The following is a 22212-nucleotide window of genomic DNA, read 5'->3' as shown; positions in this document are numbered from 1 at the left end:
TTAAATTCAAAAGAGCAAAGAATACTAAAATCAGACTAGGTGGAGCAAGAAAAGCAAAAACGATTACTTATAAACCAAGATTCTAAGAACATACATTCCATGTTTTGCAGCTGGGAAATATCCAATTCCATGAGTCTTAATAAATCACATACCAGGATTGTAGTCCAAGTCCCAAAGGTATCAGTGGAACCTCAGCCATTTCACAGGTGCTACTCACAGAAGTAACGCTGAAGAATCAAGATTTAAGATACACCAAGACTATGGAAATAACACCTGTGATACCATTCTCCTAAAGTTATACTAGTACCACAACTTCAGTGTTCTACTCAATTTCAGGAGTATGGGCCTTTAACTAAACAAGCTGAAAGTGTCTGGTGTCTGTCTTCTTAGTTACTACAGATAACTCTATTCTATTACCTTTTTATTAGTATTTATAATTCAGTTAATAAATACCGTATTTCTTAACCACTTTCCTTTTTTTTTTTTTTTTTTTTTTTGTATCTGAATAAAGTCATAATCTTTGGGAAGAGTAGAAGTAAACATAGTTTCTACTTATGCATTCTACTTTCCTCCTCTGTACTGTCCCCACATAAAGGCATATTAAACAAGATCTGTCCCTATCAAAAATATTCTCGAAGCATGGTTAAAACAAAACTATCCCAGAATGAAAACAGCTCTGACAAATCTACATTACAGTTGCAGCAAAGTCCTTTGGACATGCTTTACTGCACATTGTGCTGCTTGGATGGTTGAAGGCATGAGAATCGAAACACCCCTGAAGTAGTCTATTATGGAGTAATACGTGCCTTATTGTGTTTTTGTACTCAGATGAACCACACAATTATCAAACTAACACTTCATTCACTTCATCTCATTGAACTTAACCTATACCATTTTACAATTCTACACTTACTTGAGCTACTTCAGCTTAATAGTAAATTAAAAACAGCAGTTTTATGAACTCCTATTTATGCTAAGAACATAACTTGTTTTTGCCTGCTGTAAGATTTGCAGGTTAAACAGTCTCATTAATTTTGTGTATGATGTCAGCAGGACCTGTTGAGTTAATTTAAGGATTCAGTATGTAGAGAACAAATCTCCACAATTGTTTCTGGAGCAGTGAAATAACTTTTATGACTTTTCTTCCCTTTGTACATGGATCCACTGGATCCTTTATAGCTAATCTTATAAAGGTCTGAAACCTAAAAATATAGTGACTTGCAGAATTAAATGCAAAGTTTGGAAAAAGCCTAATTAGGAATAACAACTACACCTAGGAAAATTGAAGTGTTAATATTTTGACAAAACAGTATTTGGTACCACTGCTTATTTTTAAACTAAAGTTTCTGTAGCTCAAAAGGCTTAATTAACTGGTTAAGAACAGCAACAGCCTTGAAAATCTCCACAAGCAAAATAAACTGTTATAGCTCATTTCAATGAAATTCATGGCATACTAGTCAAGGCAAACACTTTATAAACGCATTATTTTTGCATCCATACGTGAATCACAATCAGTCTTAGCTGCTACTAGGGATTTTGCTCAATTGTGAAGCTGTAATATATTGCATAGCTTTGAGATTTCCCTTTACGTTTTGACTCTTCACACTTCTTTGTTCAAGTAATAAGTTTTCTTGTCAAAGGGACACAGGAATATCTTGCTGGACATTCCAGTAGATAGTTTTACTTTCTTCAGATAATGAGGAATAAAAAACTATTTGCTAAAACATTTTACTAACACAAATGCTTCTGCATCTGTGCCCAGATAGTCATATAAATCAGAATGACGTCTTTTCCTGGAAAGCATGGCACACTGGACACTTGACAAGACACTTTACATGCTACTTTAAATTTATTAGCTACTTTCCTACTACTGCTGAAAGAGAAAGTCACTGTCCAAAGGTCTGTGTTCTCTCCATATATGCCAAATAGACCTTTTTTTCCTCCCAAAGTGTACCATCCCCAAGGATTAGCTGTTTCCTTATGCAATTGTACAGTAGAAAGCATTTATACTTTATAGTAACCAGAAATTGTTACGATCCTCAGGCAAACAGTAACTAAAGGGGGTAACTTCCCAACTATAACAATCTCTGGAAGTGAGTTGTCATCAGCTGAAGCCTTGAATCCAGAGACGGACAAATCCAGAAAGAAAGTGTCTTTAAACAGATGTGTTCTACCTTTCAAATACTTACAATTCATAAAATATTTCCTTAATGTATAAAAATGAATATTTACTGCTTAGATATCAAATCTGCTGCAAGATCTATGAGCATCATTAGTAACTGTAAATACATCCTCCTGAAAAATAAAGGATTTATTCTTTTAACAAGAGAAGTAGTTATTTGCCCTTGACTTTGGCATATGCAAAAGTTGATTTCCCTTTATGGGTAAAAATTACAGAGGAAAAAAGGAATATAACTGGTTGCACATGCTAAATTTCTCAAGTTTCATCCAGGCTTTGATTCTTCTTCCATACACTGAATGAAGTCCTGAATATACTAGGTGTCAAGCTTACATTAATGATAAAGCCTAATTAGAAGGGAAGACCAAACTGACTGACCTCATTCAAAAACTTACCACCTAATGCTCCAGTAGCACCACTAACTGTTTGTGCAAGGACAACCCAATTCACAATCACCAGGTAAGTCAGTAACCACATTGGAGTCTGCCAGTGTCAGTTCTGGTGCCTACACATCCCTGCTGACTCTTCCTTTTTCTTCCATTCGCATATCTGACTTGGTGCCATGCTGCACAAGAGAAGCTTTATCCTTTTCTTCCCAATGTGCAAACTAGAAAGATTTTTAGCTATGAATTTTTGAAAGTTAACAAAGATATTTACTTAGTGAAGATTTTATCAGCTTTACCTTAATTGCTAGAAGGGAATAACTAGTGATAAAAATCATATGCCTTATTAATATATAAATAAATTATGATAGCAGCCTTTCTATCTCTCAGAAGTTGGCTGAAAAGCAGATTGTCATGGCTGGATGGCATTTACTTTTCTATTTGTCAATATTTGTAGAATTTTATTACTTGCCGTGCCAAGTTTAAAATGACTAATGGAAATATTAAAATGGAATTAACCTAACTAAATAAAACTGGTTTGGTGTTATTTCCCTGGAAGTGACTTACTGTGCTTTCCGAAACAAAGCACGGGGGAAAAAATGGGTTATATTCAAGCTTACAAGTTGTTCATTTACTTATTCACTTTCAGAAACTTTCTTTTCCAAGCAGAGGCCAGCCATGGTGCTTTATAAGAACTGTACCTCAAATATTTACATTTTTATTTACACAGAAGAGAAGGTTAAAAATGGCCAGAGGGTTCCCAGCCCCACTAACTTATCAAATGTTCTACTTCAATTGCCACTGTAGTACTGCTCTTTTCCTAATGGCCCATGCCAGTAACATCACTGCACTGAAATAAGTCACTGCTACAAAGTTTTGCCAGCCTAACAGTGTTAGCCTTACATGAAAAACACACACCTCTAGTTGATACGAAGGTGCTAACAAAACTCCAGCAGTCAAGAGAAGACCTCTGTCAAAAGAGGAAACCTCTCGTCAAGTTGGTTTTGCTGCCTGCAGTGACAGCATAAGTCATCACAAAAGTCAACACACAAGTCGTCTGTGGAATGAATACAGCTCGCATTTCCTATACAGCATTCCACCATCACAGCCACAACAGTTGCTGTTCAGAGACATTAGTAGCTGTAATATTGTTGGGCAATCCATAAAAGAATCAGAATAAAATGATTAATCTCCCTTTACACTTTTCATGCACTAATTTTTAACTTTTTCAGAAGACAGAAACCAGCATATGAAGTAATTCATTGAGTTACTTGCAATAAAGTGGAAATAAATTTACTTAGGCAAAGAAACAAAGCTTTGAAAGCCCTATAAGAATTGATTGCTGGAAGAAGATAGCCTAACTGAAAAATCAGAAAGGAACCAGAAGCCAGAAAACAAAACACGATCTCACCTTCAAAGAAGTAGCTCTCTAGCCAAAAATATTTAGGGAGCTGTGGGAGGTACAGAGCCAGACACACATCAGGTATCTGCATTACATCTGTTCTATACAGACAACATAGCAGTGCTCTAGCAGATCCCGCAGTCGCTACCAGCAAAGCTCTCTTGTAGCTGTTATCACATGTGCTTAAGTTGTTTCCACGGGGAGCCCAGGCAGAAACATTGACAAGCCAATAACGTACTCAGAACCTGAATGATAGAAACCACCTTTCCTTTTCAGGTATCAAAACGTACTGTTAAAACACCTACTCTATATTAAGAGAAAAGGGAGCAGGAAGACAGTATGACTTTAGTTCACTCCTCTTACTCTTGCAGTGCTTTGTCCATACAGACAGTTAATTCCAACTCCACTGCCACTTACTTTTGACTTATAGATTCTATATTAGAAGCATGTCAGCTTTTTCATTAAACACAGACTCGGTCCTAGGGAAAGCACACCATGGATGTGGGAGTTTTTGGCACCTTAGATTTATGACCCTTGTATTCCTCCTTCTCTTCCAACAGCCTACATGCAATCATATTCACACTTCTTCACTCCAATCTCTTAAGTCACCACTACCAGTATTAACATCTCAAAGTCTTCATTATCACTGCAGGGAGGCTCCTGCAACTATGAAGACACATTTTTAGTCCACATGTGATAGATGCAATCCATCTATTTCTAATTTAACACAGTGAGCCATGTTTAAGTCACTGGAAGAAATTTTCTTGAGGCTGAAGGCAGAGTTTATGAGCCACTCCTCACCTCTTGGCTTCTTTACCTGTTTTTCTTTTATTCTTCCAAATACTTTAAAGATCAAGAGAATAAACGGGAGTTGCAGTACTATACCATAGAAAAGGTGTTCACTGCTGCATTCTGCAGGTTTCCAAGTGCTGGAATAAGAGAACAATTGCTGACATAGAACTTAATGCATTTCTTAATTCACTTTTACCTGGTTAAATAATAAGCTGTTATTCTCACTTCATAGATAGGAATACGAACAGACTAACATGGCTTTATCCAAGGTCCTTTGACACTCACTGGTAGAGCTACCATTAAAACAAGTTGCAACTTTTCCTCGTTTGCTGATTATAGGGCCATATTTCTTCCTGCCTTCATTACCTTCAGTGGCACCCTTCATTCTTTCTTCAGAACCTTCTAAGCACCAGGTCAACTGAAAAACTCAGACTGACTTACTGGAAGATGAGTTGTGTTCTGCAGGCAGTTGTGGTGCCAGTACATTGCCACGAGTTGAAATCCATATAGTTTGTGGTTACTTCACTGTGAAGCAGTGACTAAGATGACTGGCTTTGTCTCATTGTCATCTACGGCAAACACCAGTATTGGCTTTAAGGTCTATAGTATAAATGAGTCAACTTAAGCACAGTAAAAAGATTTGCAGAACATGGATGCAAAAAGCCAAGATGCTCATGCATATCCAAAAACCTGAATCTTTTAATGTCAACTTACATTATATAAGGGTAATAGGATAACATGACCCTTAGTCTAATTCTGCTTTGCAATTGCTTGCAAAATTATGCAGCTCATGACAAATAAAGTTTAGCCATAAACAGTTTTTCTGATTAAATCTCATTGTTAGCAGTGCAGCACTAGCTGGGCAATCTGCTAGCACTGAACACGTTAATGCAGCAGTCTTCCTCTTCATTCCAACTTCATTTTTTCATTTTTTGTACCTTGAATTGGTACGTAAAACATTTCATGCCTACATCGTTCAACAGACTCAACATTCAAGACCGCATAACACAACTGCTCAAAAGTTAAACAAAGGCACTTGAACTTAGAATGAAATGCAATGGTTGGTTTTAGTTTGTCACCACTCTCCCTTGCACATTTCCTTGAAACATCAGCTCTTCCTTATCAGGGATGTTTGGTCAGTCTACTTGCGAAAACACTTGCCACACTACTGTCACAACAAAGGTCACCTCCAAAAATACACATGGCTCTAGGATTAAAACCTTGAATCCCAGCCCTTGTATCAAAGGTATTAGACTGATACATTGCCAAAAATGTAATAGCGTGCAATGATATACTATCTGCAATTAAATGTTATCATTACATGGTCACTGCAAGAGAAAGATCTCAAGTTAACAGAGCCATGCCTCCTGCAGTCTGCAGTTACAAGAAATTACAGGAGTGTTGAGCTTACACTAAGATTTATGTACTGGGTGTGGCTTTCCGTTCAAGAGTAATTCTTCCCAGAAATTTATGAAATGTGTTGACAATAAGTACTTAAACACTTCAATAAACTACAGTTTTGCCTACAGTCTCGTAGGCTGTAATTAACTTGTTCATTCTCAATGCTCTGATCTTGCCAACTGCAATGTGGATCTTGGTGTTGTGGTACAGCTTAGGTACGTGCAGGAATAGTTTTGTGTGGATTATCTTCTTCCATAGAAAAAAATATTCAAGTTCCTGCTCTGGACTGGAGGGCTTTTCCCAGATTGTGGCCAAACCAGATGAAAAAAACTCTTCAATCTTACTTTCTATATGCCAGTTCAATATTATAATAGCCTGAAGAAAATACCATGATCTCTTTGAAAAATATTCTGTGGAGTAGGTTTTAATTCTGATGGGACAGCATAATTATTTTTTTGGCTAAACAGTCCATACAATTAGAAAATCTTTAAGTTGATTTCTTTAAATCAGAATCACAGAATCTCTTTACTTAGGAATATTTTCTAATGCTAAAATGATTTTATTACATTTATACATACTGTATCCAAGTAAGATAAACATTAAACTGTACAAGCCAGTGAATTTGCTCCAGGAATTCAAAAGATTAGCTGAACCTTGACATGCATACTGCTGCCAGTGTGGTGGCCCAGGGCCCATGTGTTTTCTCCTTCCAGAAACTGTTCCAAGTACTGAGTTTTTTTGTTTGTTTCTTTTTAAGCATGTAGGCATGTAGGTACCATCAAGATGATTTTGTGGCCTTCATATTTCCTGGGGATTTGATTCTGTGCAGCTCATAGCCTGGAACACTTCTCAAGCTTGTCATTATGAGCCTTCAGGTCTTCCTCCCTCTCATCAACACGGAGGAGATATACTGACAGCAGCTCATTGTCATTCCCATGTGCTTTTCTGATTGCCTGAAGTGCTGCTTATGCACTTCCATTATCAAGTCATCCTTATTCATTCTGTTGCTTTGCCATCAAATTCAGAATCTTGTCACTGACACTGATGAGTGATCTCCTTGTTTGCCTGGCCATTCCTTGACAGCTCTAATACTGTTGCACTTGTTCCTGACAGATTGAGGAGGGAAAAAAATGGCTAGTGCCCTTGAAAATTCATCAATTTTGTTTTCTGTCCACAGGCTTTCACATAATACCATTGTGCAATGTTCCTTTTTCTTACTACTGTGCCAAACTTTATTTTACACTTTTGTAAAGTTATCATCCCAGCCAAGGAAATGGCAAGTGAACTTCACCTTCCAACTATCCAAACATTTTGGTGGTTTGGGAGGGAGATGAGGAAGCAATGAGCAAAGACACCCAATAGAAAGACAGCACAGCAATAAGTGGTGTTCTCTGGCCATCTTTCAGCCTGATGCCATGCCACAATACATTATAAAGGTCCAGGTATCAGAATCAGAATGTCTACTTCAGGCACCTAAAATGGAATCCTCTATGACAGAAGTATCTGCATCTTCCTGCAGACTCAAAAAAGAGCAATGGCTGAAGTTCAAAACACTGGCCAAGGGATGTTTGCCTTAATAGAAAATTTCAAAGATTAGATGAAATTGTTATTTACATTTTATGTGATATTCCATCTCAACACTCCAGAAACAGGTAAGTCACATAAATAACAAAACCTCTCCTGCATTTGTGATAGGGTAGCTCAAGGAAAGGGTAGTTTGGCACGGTGAAGAGTGCCCTGAAGTGCGGTTCTACAGTAGCCAAGGCTGGACACGATTACCATTTTCTGAGATGATCTTTTACGTTCATTCCTTAAGCTACCACTTTTACCCTAGAAAAGTTATTTCCCACAGGCCAAAATTTTGCTGTTTCACACATGAAAATGGGAAAGCCAGAAAGACTGCCAAGTGCATGTGGAAGACTCACACAGACAAATAGAGCAGTATGCAGTAACACGTTTGTCTGTGGTTCTTCCAGGTCTACACAAGTGCAAAGTTGCAACACCTAATGTGTGATGACAAATACTGCAATACTTAAACCAGGATAAATTATTAGACGTTCTGATTAAAAAATATAAAAGTAGTCACAGATCAACAACTAGTAACTAAGTCTGTCTAATCACAGTATTAAAAAGATCACATTGATAATATTGTTGACATTCATTTCAGAAAGCGGCACTGCAATTCCATCTCTAACAACTTAGCCTTTGCTCACGTGTCAAGGTGAACTGCCACTTTTGATGTAGGTTCTTTAATTCTACCATGTGTTAATTCTATTTTGCAGTTCATCAGTAAGTAATTTTGCTAATTTCATGTCAATCCAAAGACAGTAACTATATAAAGTTAGCACAAATATGGAAAATGATCTTAACATGAGAATGAGGTGCCCTGCATGCTCAAAGTTTACTGCCAAGAGCTTTTTGTAAGAGGTACCTCAAATACCTGAAGAATCATATATGCTGTTGAATTATGCTTAGCCATCTTGTTCTGCTTACATACTGCAGACATTGCTGTTGAACTCTCCTCTAGGTGTGGAAGATATCTTGACATTTCAAAGGCAAAAGTAATGTGTGTAGCTTGCAAAACGTTTTTAATTATCGTGCAGTTGGTTGGCAAGATTGATACTGAAAGTAAGACAGCTAAGTTATAATCATTTCTGTGCGCATGCAAGACATTCAATGAAAGAAAAATAAAATATGGTTGATTCAAAGAAGACAATCAGGGCATTTTTAAAGAAAACTGAGGCCATAGTTTCTATAAGTACTCAGGCAATGAACTGGTCATATATATTCAAGACTAACTTTAATAGTTAGACTATATTCAATTATTTTATGTCCTGAAAGGGTCTTTTTTTTTTTTTCCTTCCTATTCCTTAGATTGAGAAACATATCTTGGATTCGCTGTTTTATAGTAAGTAGTGGGGAGGAAGACTGAGCAGCTGACTTGTTGCTGCAAAACTGACACATCAGATCTTTGGGAAAGATACTTGCTCATCTCATCAGGTATCTCACTTACTAATTAAATTGATGGATTGTTGGACAGGGAGAAATCTTCAAAGCTGTTTTAGTAATGCTGGAGGCATTCTGTAGAAACAGAAATGCAAACAGCTTGATGGTTAATGGGATACAACTAAATGCACAAGTAGTATGTTACAATACTGCCTATGGGCTGTTAGAGAACCTTCCCTCTCCCCTAAAACACGTGCATTAATGGTGATACATTAAGGAACCTTTCAGCACTTCAACGTGCAGCTAGCTTATTCTTTAGGAAAGTCTGTTCTTTAATCACATTTATTTACCATATATTCGCTTGTAAGCAGCACTGACATGACATCTCAGCCAAGTGTTACTTGCATATAGGATCAAATACCAAGTCAGGTATAGTGCAATATATACACAGACAGCAATTATTGTCTCTAGTATTCTATTAAAAAAAAAAAAAGAGAGAGAGAGAGAGAGAGAGATGTCTGATTTAACTGAAAAAGAAAAATCCTAGCCAAAATGTTACTTCTGTTCAAGCATACATGCAGTTTGATACCATGGTGCCCAAAAAGCGTTTAGTAATTCTAGAACTTTATTTGAAGTGTGTGGGAGAATAGAGACCTGTGCATTCTGGCAGGATGCAACTATCTGACGATTTCATCTTTACCACTAATTATTGATTTCATATTTAAAGGCTCCACACAGTTCAGATAAAACAAAACACTTCCAAGTTCTCACAGTGCTTTAGAGCATGAAGTCAGATTTCAGTGTTGACCACCATAGAATGGAATGGGACACCATGCCCTCCCTTCCACCCCCATCCCTCAAACAGGGCCTCAGGTTCTGGGAGGCTTAACCACACCAGACACTTAGTCCCTAACTTCAGTCTTGCTAACTCTTAGCAAGGAGAACTAAAACAAGAAAATTTTCTGAAGTTGTTATGCAAGAGACTTATTCTGAAATCACAATTCCTACATGAAATCTACAGTCACAAAACTTATGGTATGTAGGGTTACTAAACATCTTCATATTGATGGAAAGAAGTTAGAGGAATGCATAGTATACTTGAGTCTCAAAAGATCATGACTTACTGAATGGTTTTGAATTCACTGACCATAATGGGACATCAGCTTTCTGGTTACCCACATGATACAGAAACTGTTCCTTGCAGCTCTGACCTTATGGTGGAGGGGGAGCACTGACCATCAGGATTCTGTTACCTGGGGAAAAAACAGAAGCTAAACTTCACACGTGGCAGTAGAAAAGGGATAAAAGTTGCGAACCCTGCTTTATCTCTGAATGCTGCTAGGACAGACCACCTTCACAGATTCTGAGCAAGGCAGAGGCATGACCAGGTAAGCCAGTGCAGGACACAACTCACATCCCTGCAGAACAATTTCAGCTTATACCACTTAGCAGTTCACCCTTAAAAACTTTACTGCGATGCCACTCGTCACTCATCACTAAAACATTTATTTCTCAAGGATGTAAGCCTTGACACCACAGTGATTTAGACTGAACCGAGAGAAGCAGCCTAAGGCTACACAGCATTTATGTCACACGACCTCCAACAAACACGTGCTAGGAATGCATTAAGAACAATCATTTCACTAGTATTTTGAAGTTTCTTGCTAGTTTGCGATTGTGATACAACACAGCCACTAGATGATGATAATTGAAAACAAATTTGCTAAACATGCTTTTGCTATCAGTCCTCCTCAGAGGAGAACTAAATGACAAAGACTTAGCTGTCAGCAGATATGCACAGACAAAAAGTTGCAATGGTGTTAGAAATTACATACAATGAAGCTGAGACCTACTTCATGCTTTTGGCTAAAAGCAAAACAATTTCAGATGGTGCTGGCAATTTATTTGAAGTCACTTATTCTCCAGAACAAATTTGAGCCAAATATTTGATGGTATTCAGCAGCTTAGTCTGATTTTTCCAACCTTGTTTATGAACAATGGCAGCACTCCAGTTTTATGAAATAAAGAAAAATGACAAAAAAGCTGCTATATTGGATTCTGCCATTTGTAGGAAATAAAGATAATGCGATTACTCTTAATGGGTTTAAAGTTTGGCAAGTCAGCCCTGTTAAAAAATACACCCATCTAAAATATCAGATCAGCACAGAACCTGTAACTGATCACTGTTCTAGGAACTGAACATATTTCAGAGTTGTTTTTAAAAAACAGAAGGGGAAATATTGCAGAGTATGTTTTTCACTACAATAATTCTTGTAAAGAAAATGTGACAAAGTCTTGGTGTTCCTTGAGTCACTAACACTGATTTTATTCACATACATGAGGCAATACCAGTGTCTGGCTAAATAAGAATGCTCTTAGGTGAAATTCACTTTCCATTTTATAGTGTACAGGAGCAGAAATGATTACAGGAGAGAAAAAATAGCTGCTTCCCAAATGCCTGACCAGCATGACTTCCCTCTGGATGGCTGTAGAGTCCTTGCTACCAGGAAGTTAGAAGTATGCCTTGGTGCTTTACCTACACGAAGGGAAACTGCATTCTTCAGGAAAGGCTCATATGACTACACCGGCAATGACCCCAGCAGAGAAAGAACTTATCTGGCAGAAACATTACTTTGACAGTATAGTTAAACTGTGATTTAGAGACCACATGCCTAGCTCTTACTGCTAAAATTTACTGCTCCAAGTGGAAAGGTAGCCTGCTGCTACAGTATTACAGTACTGTGTACTGTAATTGTGCCTATTTCAGCAGGACACAGGCTGGTGACCCTACTGGAGAAAGCTTACATTCAAAGCCTCTGGCTGGCTAGAGAATGGACCTGATATGTTTGCTTTAAAGCAGTATCTAGAACAGCTGAAGGATGATGTTGAACAAATGATTCAGAAAAAGCTTAGATTGCTCTTGGCACCTTGCTTTGGAAGTGCGTTTCACACAAACTGTCAGCGCAGGGCTGTGCTGACTTGGGTACCTATATGTAAAGAGGCCCAAGCAGGTGTCATCTTCCCTGCTCAGGCCTCTAAAGCAATATAGGTGTTCACAAACCATTGCTGGTGTTTGGCACTTTCTCATTGATCAGAAAGATAGATGACAGGCAGGAACAAAATCAGGACTATTTATGGTCAGGATACTGTTTAATATTAAACAGTTTTTCCCCTTCTCCCCTTGGTAAGGACAAACATTTCTGCTAAAATAACTTCTGGGGGAGCCTCGTTCTTTTTAGGCCGCTAACAAACTTCCTCCTAGACAGGTGAAATTCTCATTCACAAGGAAACCTTCCTCATGTTCTCCAACAGTATCGAACAAGTAGTCAGGGCCACTCTCAGACAAAAAGAATATAGAAACTGCTGACGGCATGCTGGAAGAGGAGCTTTCAGCAAAAGGCAGTATGTAGCATCATGCTTCTTCCCAAGTTAAAATCTTCAGCCAAGCAAATTATATTTCTTTAAACCCTGTTATTTGATAAATTCTTAAACTGGGTATACATTACAGGACAGCCTGGTGCCTAGAATGAAACCAAAAGGTATCCTTCCTGATTGCTTTTATTTTTAGTTTAATTTGTGATTACATCAATTCCAAGCAGTTTTAACATAAATCATAAAAGGCATAGAAGTCATTCCATTCACACTGGAAAGAACTGATCTCTAATACCATCTACTTCAGGATACCGCTTATTAAGAAAAACAAGCTACTGAGGACTTCTCTTGCATTAGTAGTTTTATCACCCTCCTACAAGTAGTAGCAATGGATTTTTACAAAGCCAGATCGGTCCTTAAGAAGTTGGCTTAATTTATAAAGACATTGTGTTTTTTTTTCATGATCTAGAACCTACAAAGCCATCCCAGTGCTTTATGACCCTTATATATGCATTTTGTTACCCTTTACATAGGAGACTACTTTGCATTGACTGTAAGGTAAAAATATACAGTGAAGCAGGTACTGAGAAACAATGAATCCTGCAGTACAAGACACAAAAATGTTAGTTACTTGTTCCTGCTTATCTGAGCCAGCTGAGGCTTTAGGAGAGAAAGTACCCATATTCCATTATCTAGGTACTTCCTTCTTACTATTTTCTGCTAGAGCCTTCTGAAGAATATTTTGCTATTTTTGACCAGGCCCTGGAACCAAGAAAGTTAATATTCCACAAGAAAGTTGGACTGGAGTTTTATTTGTTGATTCTCAATAGGCTTTGCTTATCAAATATTCTCATTTCAGCAACTTCTACAGTTTATGGCAACACAGTTCTGTATTACAATAAACCACTCTTCATGGTTTAAGAGAATATAAAATTAAGGATTAGCCAGTAAATATTACTACAGCTACCAGACAACTGTCAGTACCACATGACTCAGTTTGGAATAATCTTTCCCCCTTCTCCCACCTCCCTGATTTTCATGGAGATTTTGATTTTCAACTCACATTGGAGTTACTTTTTATTAAGTTCTGGGACCTACAGATAAGCAAACTGGGAAATTTCTTTTTACATGTAGCCCTCAGCATGCTTTAACCCATTTTGGACACAAATTATATTCCTAATGCAGAGTGCTCTGCTGGCTAAATTTATCTGCCATTGTTCACAGAATCAAATACTCAAACGTAGCAGTCTTGCTTTCTCAGCCCTGCACTATTGTACATACCCACTCAGCTTCCACAGGCATCCCACTGAAATGACAAGTAGGGTAGGCTTGTTTGGAGCACAAGGAAACACTTGCCAAGTCATTAGACATCTTCCTTGATACATTTAGCTTTTTTGATCTCACAGGTAATCTGAAAAGTTTTAGAGGATTTTTTTGTGGTTATGTAGAAATTGTGTTACTTAGAGCAAAGAAAGCCCCAGGTAAGCTGAACTGAAATGAAAAACTGAATTGAAACACCTTTTAAAAGACCTCCATCAATCCAAATGTTGTGGATGATGAATCAATTATTTCCACTAATCTATACAGATATATACTGTAAAGGTTAGTAAAATTTCATTTAAGTTTTCTGCAAAATACAAGATAGCTGTTGCTGAAAGTAACTCAGCAACAGAAGATTTTCTTGACTTCATAAACTCTAGTAACTTAAAATTATCTACTTGTTGAATTCATGGCTCAGTCCTTTGTGACTATCTACCTTTTCCAGGGGAACTTCACTAAAGATTTTCTGAATATTTGCCTTATTGTTGGTTTATAAAGCAACTATAGCACAAACGTGTCTTTCCAAACCACTCAGCTCCCCCTTTCTCCTTCGAATAGTCTTCCTCTTTGATTTAGTCCCATAAGTAGTATTCTCATATGTATATGTATTCTCATAAGTAGTTCAGATTCCTAAAGGTATGCAGGAGACCAAGCACTGAAGAATGCAGCTACACATACCTCATTGAGACAGTTACCTAATATCCTGGTCATCATTTAAGATCTCTTCAAGGATATACACATTAAAAGATGCTTGTTGCTTTTGTATGACATTTTGGGTAGGGTTGTTGCAGTATGAGATTATGGGAGAGCCTTCTGTGGTTTCTGAACCAGAAAGGTTTGGTAGGTGTGGCTTACCCCTAGTTTAGCCCCCTTGAGTTCCCTGCTTTTGATTCTCACAGGGGACTTGCTGAGGCAAGAAAATGAAGTCCTTATTAAAGCACCAGGTATATTTTTTACTTGCTGTTCTTCAAACAAAAAAGTCAGAGGCTCTAATTTTACAGTCTCATTACTCTATCATAAAACAGTATCTGGAATTCATGTGTTGGGAAGTAGGAGAATAGGTGGGAAGATACAGGTATGAATGATTTCTCTAAATCAGAAGAAGTGTCTCAAAGATCTATTACAAGATGCAGCACTCAACAGATTCTTATTCATTATATTGATACTGCATCTGTGGCTATAAGAGCAAACAGTACTTTAAAAAAACTTTTTTCTGACGGCTAGTATTTAAGTCTATATTTGACCAGTAATTCTATATGTTTGCCAAAATATAGTCGATTTACAAGAAAAGTATTGAATTTTAGTATCTTATTAGCAGAGTAGCCTATTCAAAAAAATTACAGCTTGGATTTTTTTTTTTTTTAAAATATTGAATAACAGTAACTTGTAATATTGACTGTTTTTACAGTATATGTTAGAGAGGTCTTTGTGGACTTCCATAATCCTTCATTAATTAAGTATATATGTTCAAAATCACTTTGGCATTTCTCATACACTATCATACAGAATCAGCCAAAGAGGTATGAGCTTCATTAAAGAGTTACTAAAAACTGCGAGTATTCACACTCAAAACAGGGACAGTACAGTTACTCAGTTCTTACCGCATTTATCCTGGTTTACGTAACTAACTTGAAGGAATACAGTTTGTCAACAACAAATAGTATGGTCTACACAAAGTCATCTCTCCACTCCTGTCACTGAAGCACTCTCTAGAACAGCCCTGCTCACTGACTGTATGTTGTCTGCTATTAACATTCTGCCCCATCTGTGCCCAAAATTACTTTGCCTCCTACTTTTGAGTATTAAACCAAAAACCACAGTAATAAACATTGTAGCTCAAGCATTAAGACCTTCTATAATTACAATTAGAGCGCTGATTCTTTACAGAGAGGTCTATTGCACAGCTGTGAAGTACAGAAGATACTAACTACAGAATCTTAAGTTTCCGGGTGACGGAAGAGGGATTTCTCAATTATAAGACACTTAGAACTGATTTGTTCAAGTCTTCACAGTGCACAGCTCTTCCTCGTAAGATTGATGCAGACTTGCTGGATAAATGCACAGCTGAAGTCATCTAGCTAGTATTTTTTCCTCATTAGTTTTTCTAATCCTCTCATCCTGAATTACCTTTAACACTAAGTTGAGCCATTTAGGACTAAGCTGGCATCATGCTTCTCTAGGGTAAAATACTACTTTTCCAAGAAGGTCATAGGCCTTCATTGTGTTAGAGCAGAGGCTCTAGACCACACACAGTCTTCCCTTTCACATAAATGAAAATACCTGCCTTTTTCACAGACCCTTCAGTCTGAAGGTTGTCTTTTTATTGCAGTTATTAAACCTACCCATGGACCAGGCAAGGCAAATATGTTCCATCCGCCTTGTCCACCAGTACATGCACACCCCTCTGCTAAAGTCAGCAGTGAAAGGGGGAAGAACAGGGCTGTTTGTCTTCGGTTGATGTCCTCAAGATGTCATTAAGCCACAGGCCGCTGCAGAAGAGAACTGATGGCATGCTGGTTCCTACATGACAAAACTTTCTGAGAGTGGGGGGGATGTGGAAGTTTAGAAGTTCTAACAAGCAAGGCTTTGCTACTGCCCCTTTGCAGTGGTCTCATGGTTGGCCTCCACCGTCATGACTGGAAGAAGGGCAGGAAAAGGGAAAGGCAGAGAAGCCAGCCAGAACTTTGGCCAAAGACACTGAACAAGAGACAGAAACCAAGGCCACAACAGTGTTCTCAAGCTTATAGCCAAAGACCCCACACAGGGTTCCTTCTGCCTTCCAGAAAATTTCTATTTTATGTCAAGGAGTATCACTTAGCTTCATATTAACAGCTCAATAGGATTTTACAGAAGTCAGGAATTTCACTTTCCCATTTGGCATCACTCTGACATTTCAGGGCCAGCTTAACTTGGTTGATTCCGGACTGACAATACGGAGCCTTTTCCAGCAGTTACTGAAAGGATTGCTATTTTAAAATGCAAAAAACATCAATATTTAAGCAAGCAGAATATATATATGATATAGATTTTAAAATCCAATTTAGTTGCCAGTATTCTGCAACACTTCATTATCAAAAAGTGGGAAGATACAGTTCCCAGCAAAAGGTACTATGCTGCACTTAACCTAAAACAAAACCCAAGAAGCTCAACTTTCACATGGATCTAAAATAGCTCCTCCAGAATGGCAAGGGGCAGCATTAACATTTTTGTACTTATGCAACCTAAACTTGTTTCTGTAAACCTACTACAGGTGAAATTAAATGACCAGCCTTTATAACCCAAGCCCATCCTACTAAAGTACAGTAAGTTATATCATCTCAGCATCCAACCTATATCAACTATAACACTACAGATGCAAAGACAAATGTGATCTCCATAAGAGCCCTGAAGAGTCTGTACATACCTTTCATGCAAGGTATGCAACACTAATGTGTTTAATTTAGGATTTTCTGTTTGTTCTTAAGGAAGTTTTTAACTTATCCCAAGTTACTGGCAAACTCCTGACACTAGACAGTCACTGGGAACTTGCATGGAGTTATACTTTTAATGCATATGTCCTTGAAAAATAAATTTTCTTTGTGGGGTTCCAGCCTTTAAGTTTACTACCTTTGTTAAAGCATTCCCAAATAGCAGCTCTAACTTCAAAGGCCAGTGCTCCCTGAAGGGACTTGGCTCTGTATGTCACCCATCTAAACTACATGGAGTTCTACTAGCTGTGGGAAGCAGAAAACTGAACTTGAGTTTCAAGAAAAACCTTTCCAGCACATGAAGCACAGACCTCTCAAATATCTGACCACAAATCTGAAGGTATCAAGTCTATTCACATTGCCCAGCTACAAAAGAGTTGGAGGCTTACAATTTTGACTAAAAACAAATTAAATATATTTTAGGGGGCCTGCTTTCTTCAATTCTAATACAGTAAGTAGATACTTTGAGAAAGGAAGAAACTGGAAAAGTCATCTGTAAAACAATAGTAGGTTGAAACAGGAAACAAGTGTTCACTCTTTTCCCCTTTCTCACGCACAGGTAGACAAGGAATGCAGTTACTTCACTGCATAGCATTACTTGGGACAGTTCTCTAATGGGAAAAAAGATCTTATTTCAGTCTCCCAGGAGAGATGGATGCAAACATCTGGTTATGATGTTGGAATCTATATATAATGCTTAATTTTCAATACCTCCAGGCAAACAGCATCCCAATTTTAAGGGTAGTATTTATATTCCATCTTCTTTCATTCTACTTGGTAAACCACTTTTTCACAAATTTTCCTACACTTCACTTTGCAAGTAGATGAGTTTAGGTAATCTTCCTGTCTTTTGGGAATTGTGGTACGTAGTGAAGTGGCAACCAGCCACTTCATATGGTTTTCATCGCCTTCAGTCCAAACGACCCTTCTCCATTCTATTATGTGAACTAAAAGAGCTAGAAGAGAATTTACATAGCACGGATATGAAGATATCACATAAAGTGTAAAAGAGGAAAAAAATTTAAGAGCCATACTTTTTTTTTTTTAAGAGTCCTTATTTGTTTCTTTTAGGTTCCATATAAGGTAGTTATTTACCGTTATGCAGTGACTATTTTTGGTCTGATGAGAAGAGCCCTTGCCAGCCCTCCTGGGTTCTCATTCCGTCTGGGTAGCCTCCCCAGCCAAGTTCTCTGAGTTCATAATAAATATTTTTTCCTAGCTGCTTTACAAATATCATCATCGCTATAATCCCATAGAAACACAAGGTTGGAAAGGACCTACAAGATCATCTAGTCCATAAGACTTCTGAAAAAGCTTCTAACAGTACCATTTGGCATATTACCCATCAACAGAATTTTTCCAAAGCTTCCTGATTATTCATGACTGGACCCTATGTTTTAACAGTTATGGAGATGTGTACACCAAAAATCTGGGCTGCTGTTTACCTCATAGCACAACTAGGGATAAAAACACAACCTGCAGCTCTTCCCCAGCTTTTCTATTACTTGACCAGATTATGGCCTGCATTCCCAAAAGCTACACTAAGCAAAGGCAAAAGTATGCATGCTTGCATTTGCCATGAATGCTCCTGTAACAATGCTAAAGAAGCAGCACCACTATAGCAATTCTGCAAAGCTGCTACACAGCCAGTGTAATCTTCCTTCCACAGAAGGAAGAGCTCTTCTGCAATACAGAGAATAGTAGTAGATAATAGCATCCAAATGCAAATTAAGATATTTAGTACTATTAACTTTGTCTCTTGGATTTTAAGCAGCAATCTATTAATATAGAGACAGAAAATTCATGCTTGCTTGTTTGCCAAAAACTGGTTTATCCTGATTTTTCTCATTCTTAAAAAGTCTATTAAAGTTAAGGACTTATCTAAAGAGATGGATACTGTAGCTGATGAAGTCTAGTTAAATTGTTCACCAGTAGACATAACTTTGCTGCCTCCAGTTTGATTGAACCAACCCCAGTTGCATCCAAAATTCAACTCAGATTTGAGAAGATGCTCCTCCCTTCTATGAATAATGCCTTGAATAAGCTTTCCAAGATATCTTTCAGGCTGTCAGCAGTCGTTATACTTGTCATTTAGTAGCTGTACTGCGAACATGCCGTCAGCTAGAAATGCATTCATCTTATTAACTCACTTCTGAAAGCCCATGGTCCGTTTTCCATTCCAACAGATTCAGAAAATTCAATTAAAAATTACATTCACAACAGAACCATCAAGACATTGACATACCCCCTTCTGCTATGAGTAATAGCCAGTGTTTCAATTTTTCAACTTCAATAGAGACTGGAGTTTTTCAATTTCAGTGAACTCCTTTGAGATACAGAAGCCCTTTGCAGCAGATTGGAGATGAAATAATCAAGCCCATATATTTTGCTGATAACACTTCACTTCAGAAGTCTCAGGTGAGTATTAGTTATTTACTAGAAGTCAATCCATTATTTAAGTAAGGCTTTTTCTAGCTATATCGTGTGGTCCTGTAGTTGGAAACATGTAAGTGAAGATTTAAACATTCAGAAAGCCAATCCTCTGAGAGAAATGAGAATCCCAGTTTCCAAGCTCTTAAGGTGACAGCCTAAAAATATATTTCTTTTTAAGTACTAAGAGGAAGATTGCCATGACCTTGTTCTTGTCAGCATGCTATTTAGAAATAAAATCCTGATTTGCAAAGTGTCAGATAAACACAGCTGTGCACATGTGCTCACTTGATTGCAGACTGCATGCACAGCTTTGTTTACATGGGCCAAATCAGCCTCAAATTGCATTTGCAATCTTCCATCTCACCAAGTCAGCAGAGGCTTCACAGGGTCTGCTGGCTATAAACTGCCATCATGGACACATTTAGCTTATTTTTTTATACTTGAATATCCATACTTCTCTTGTGTTGATACTATCCTAATGGTTTCTAACAAAGTTATAAGGGCCATAAATAAAATATTTGAACAGAGATCTAGAAAATGACCCTATAAAAGGCCGGCTGTTGCATCATTGAGAGTTGGTCACAGTTGTGTAGCAAGTCTGTTGCTAAGTTTCTGGTCCAGTTCCCCTTCCACAAAAAAGCCTGTCCAAAGTCAGTTTTTTTTTTCTTCCTTTCATAGTTTTCATCATTTCAGAACGGGAAACTCAGTAGTAAAAGGATTGCCTCAATAAGTTTATATAAAGCTTCATAACCTACCTTGAGTCTATTTTAACAGGTATTCTTAATTAAATTGATGTGCAGAAGAAACTCATGCAAGCTTAGCTATGTCTGCACAGTGTTCTTTAAAGGGTACAATATGCTTTTGAGCTAAACAGTCACCATACAGCACAGAGATTTCCCTTCTAACGTATGCAACCCCAAATCTATACCAGAAGCAAAGAGCTTCTTCATCATTTAAAACACCTAAAAGCTTTATGACAGTTCAGGTTTTTGCACAGAGTAAAGTTTCCCAGCAAGGTGATGTTCTACTCCAGAAGAATTACAGCTGTTTTATCGTATCATTTTTACAGGAAGAAACAGATCGGATACATAAGTTTAGGAAGTGCTACTTGCTGCTATGACTGAAATAACTTTCAGTTAAAAGTATATGCGGGTTTGAGTGAGAAACTTAAGTATCATAAGATTTCAGCTTCAATTTCAAATTTCTTTTGCTTAGCTAGAATTGATCAGTTCCCAAGGGAAGGTGAAGACTAGTACACTGGAAAACAATTTTGCTCCCCCAGGAAGGGTGGTAGCAGCAGATACAGCCTAATGAAGACATGGGATTAACTTTGCTTTTACCTCAGAGGCAGTTTGACCAAGTCAAACACGGCTGAGAAGACTGTCAGATAAAGCATTTTGATGCAGAATTTTTAATCAAAGATGCATGTGATAATTTCTTAAGTTTTAAGGCCAACATGAGCCAATAAATCTAACAAGACCACTGAAGCACAGGTCATTAAGGTTTCTGCACACTCCTGCATTCAGTACAGAAATTCAATATATTCAGCCAGTCCTCAGTAGACAGCTTCTGCCACAAGGAAGGATCAAGACAGGCCAAGGCTGGGCACGGCCAGGGGAGATTCTACACAACATCCATATCCTTCTAGCAAGTTAGCCTCCTTATAGCTTATAGAAAATATCCTATTTTAATCTGGGCAAAGTTTTCTTCCTGATTGCAAGTTGAATAAAAGGTATGATCTTAAGGATTCATAAAGACAAACCAAACAGACATGTAAGAACAATTAATACTTAAGATCCCTATCTGATCCATTTTTACCATGTCTTATTGTGCACAGCTGTTCTGAATTAAAAGGCAGGCAACTTTCTTGCTTGTGCATGAGCAGTTATATTCAAAACAATCTACTCCAGCCATTGGAGTTGAGGACACCCTGGCACCAGCAGTGATTTCTTAGTTCTCTTCTGCTCAAAAGGTAGTTGTTCACAAGGGTCTGGAATTAAATGAAAACAGGTTTCACAGAAGAATGAGACTAGGAGAGACAACTGAATTTACCAATTGCCAAGGAAGTTTGCTAATTTAATCATGATGCTAAGATGCTTCCCTAAGTTCTCTGAAGGTTACGTGCCCAGTTTCCAACCTGCCTGATAACTCTTGGACAAAGTTACCAAGGAATTTAAGACACAGCACAGAAAAAAGAACATTCAGCCAACTGCTGCGCCCACCTGCCTGGCAGCAAGTCTGCATTCAGCAACATGCACACAAAACTGCTCCTTTTTTCCATGGAAAGGGATGGGACTATAGCCTTTCTTCATGTTTCATCTTAATTGTGCATCACGCCTGATTTTCAATAGTTTCTGTAAGATGACTCAGTCAGTCCACAGTCAGGAAGCTACAGCAAAAAGCTTTTATGCATCAAGAGAAACAGATTCTTCAAGATACTTATAATCAAAGGATACTAAAGAAGGTTGTCTCATTTTTATCCTTCCCAAAGTATCTACTTTGGCAAGTTACTGAAGG

At 37.8% G+C, this 22212-nt stretch overlaps 1 long non-coding RNA gene across 6 annotated transcripts in view; it reads right to left on the bottom strand.

Annotated features, from left to right (window-relative positions):
- Nucleotides 1–22212, bottom strand: part of LOC310904517 — a 60136-nt gene that overhangs the window by 17181 nt on the left and 20743 nt on the right. For 2 of the 6 annotated variants that reach the window (XR_014588408.1, XR_014588409.1), the window contains exon 4: nucleotides 10228–10356. This is a non-coding gene — a long non-coding RNA (uncharacterized lncRNA). Of the gene's footprint in view, nucleotides 1–2; nucleotides 7730–8588; nucleotides 8780–10227; nucleotides 10357–22212 lie in introns of those variants that run through there. The other 4 variants (XR_014588410.1, XR_014588411.1, XR_014588412.1 and 1 more) reach the window with 4 other exon arrangements.

This window comes from Anser anser (genome assembly GCF_964211835.1).
Source record: "Anser anser genome assembly, chromosome: 9".
Classification (NCBI taxonomy): Eukaryota; Metazoa; Chordata; class Aves; order Anseriformes; family Anatidae; genus Anser; species Anser anser.
Note: the sequence above shows the minus strand (reverse complement) of the source record. Positions and strands in the feature narration are given on the sequence as shown.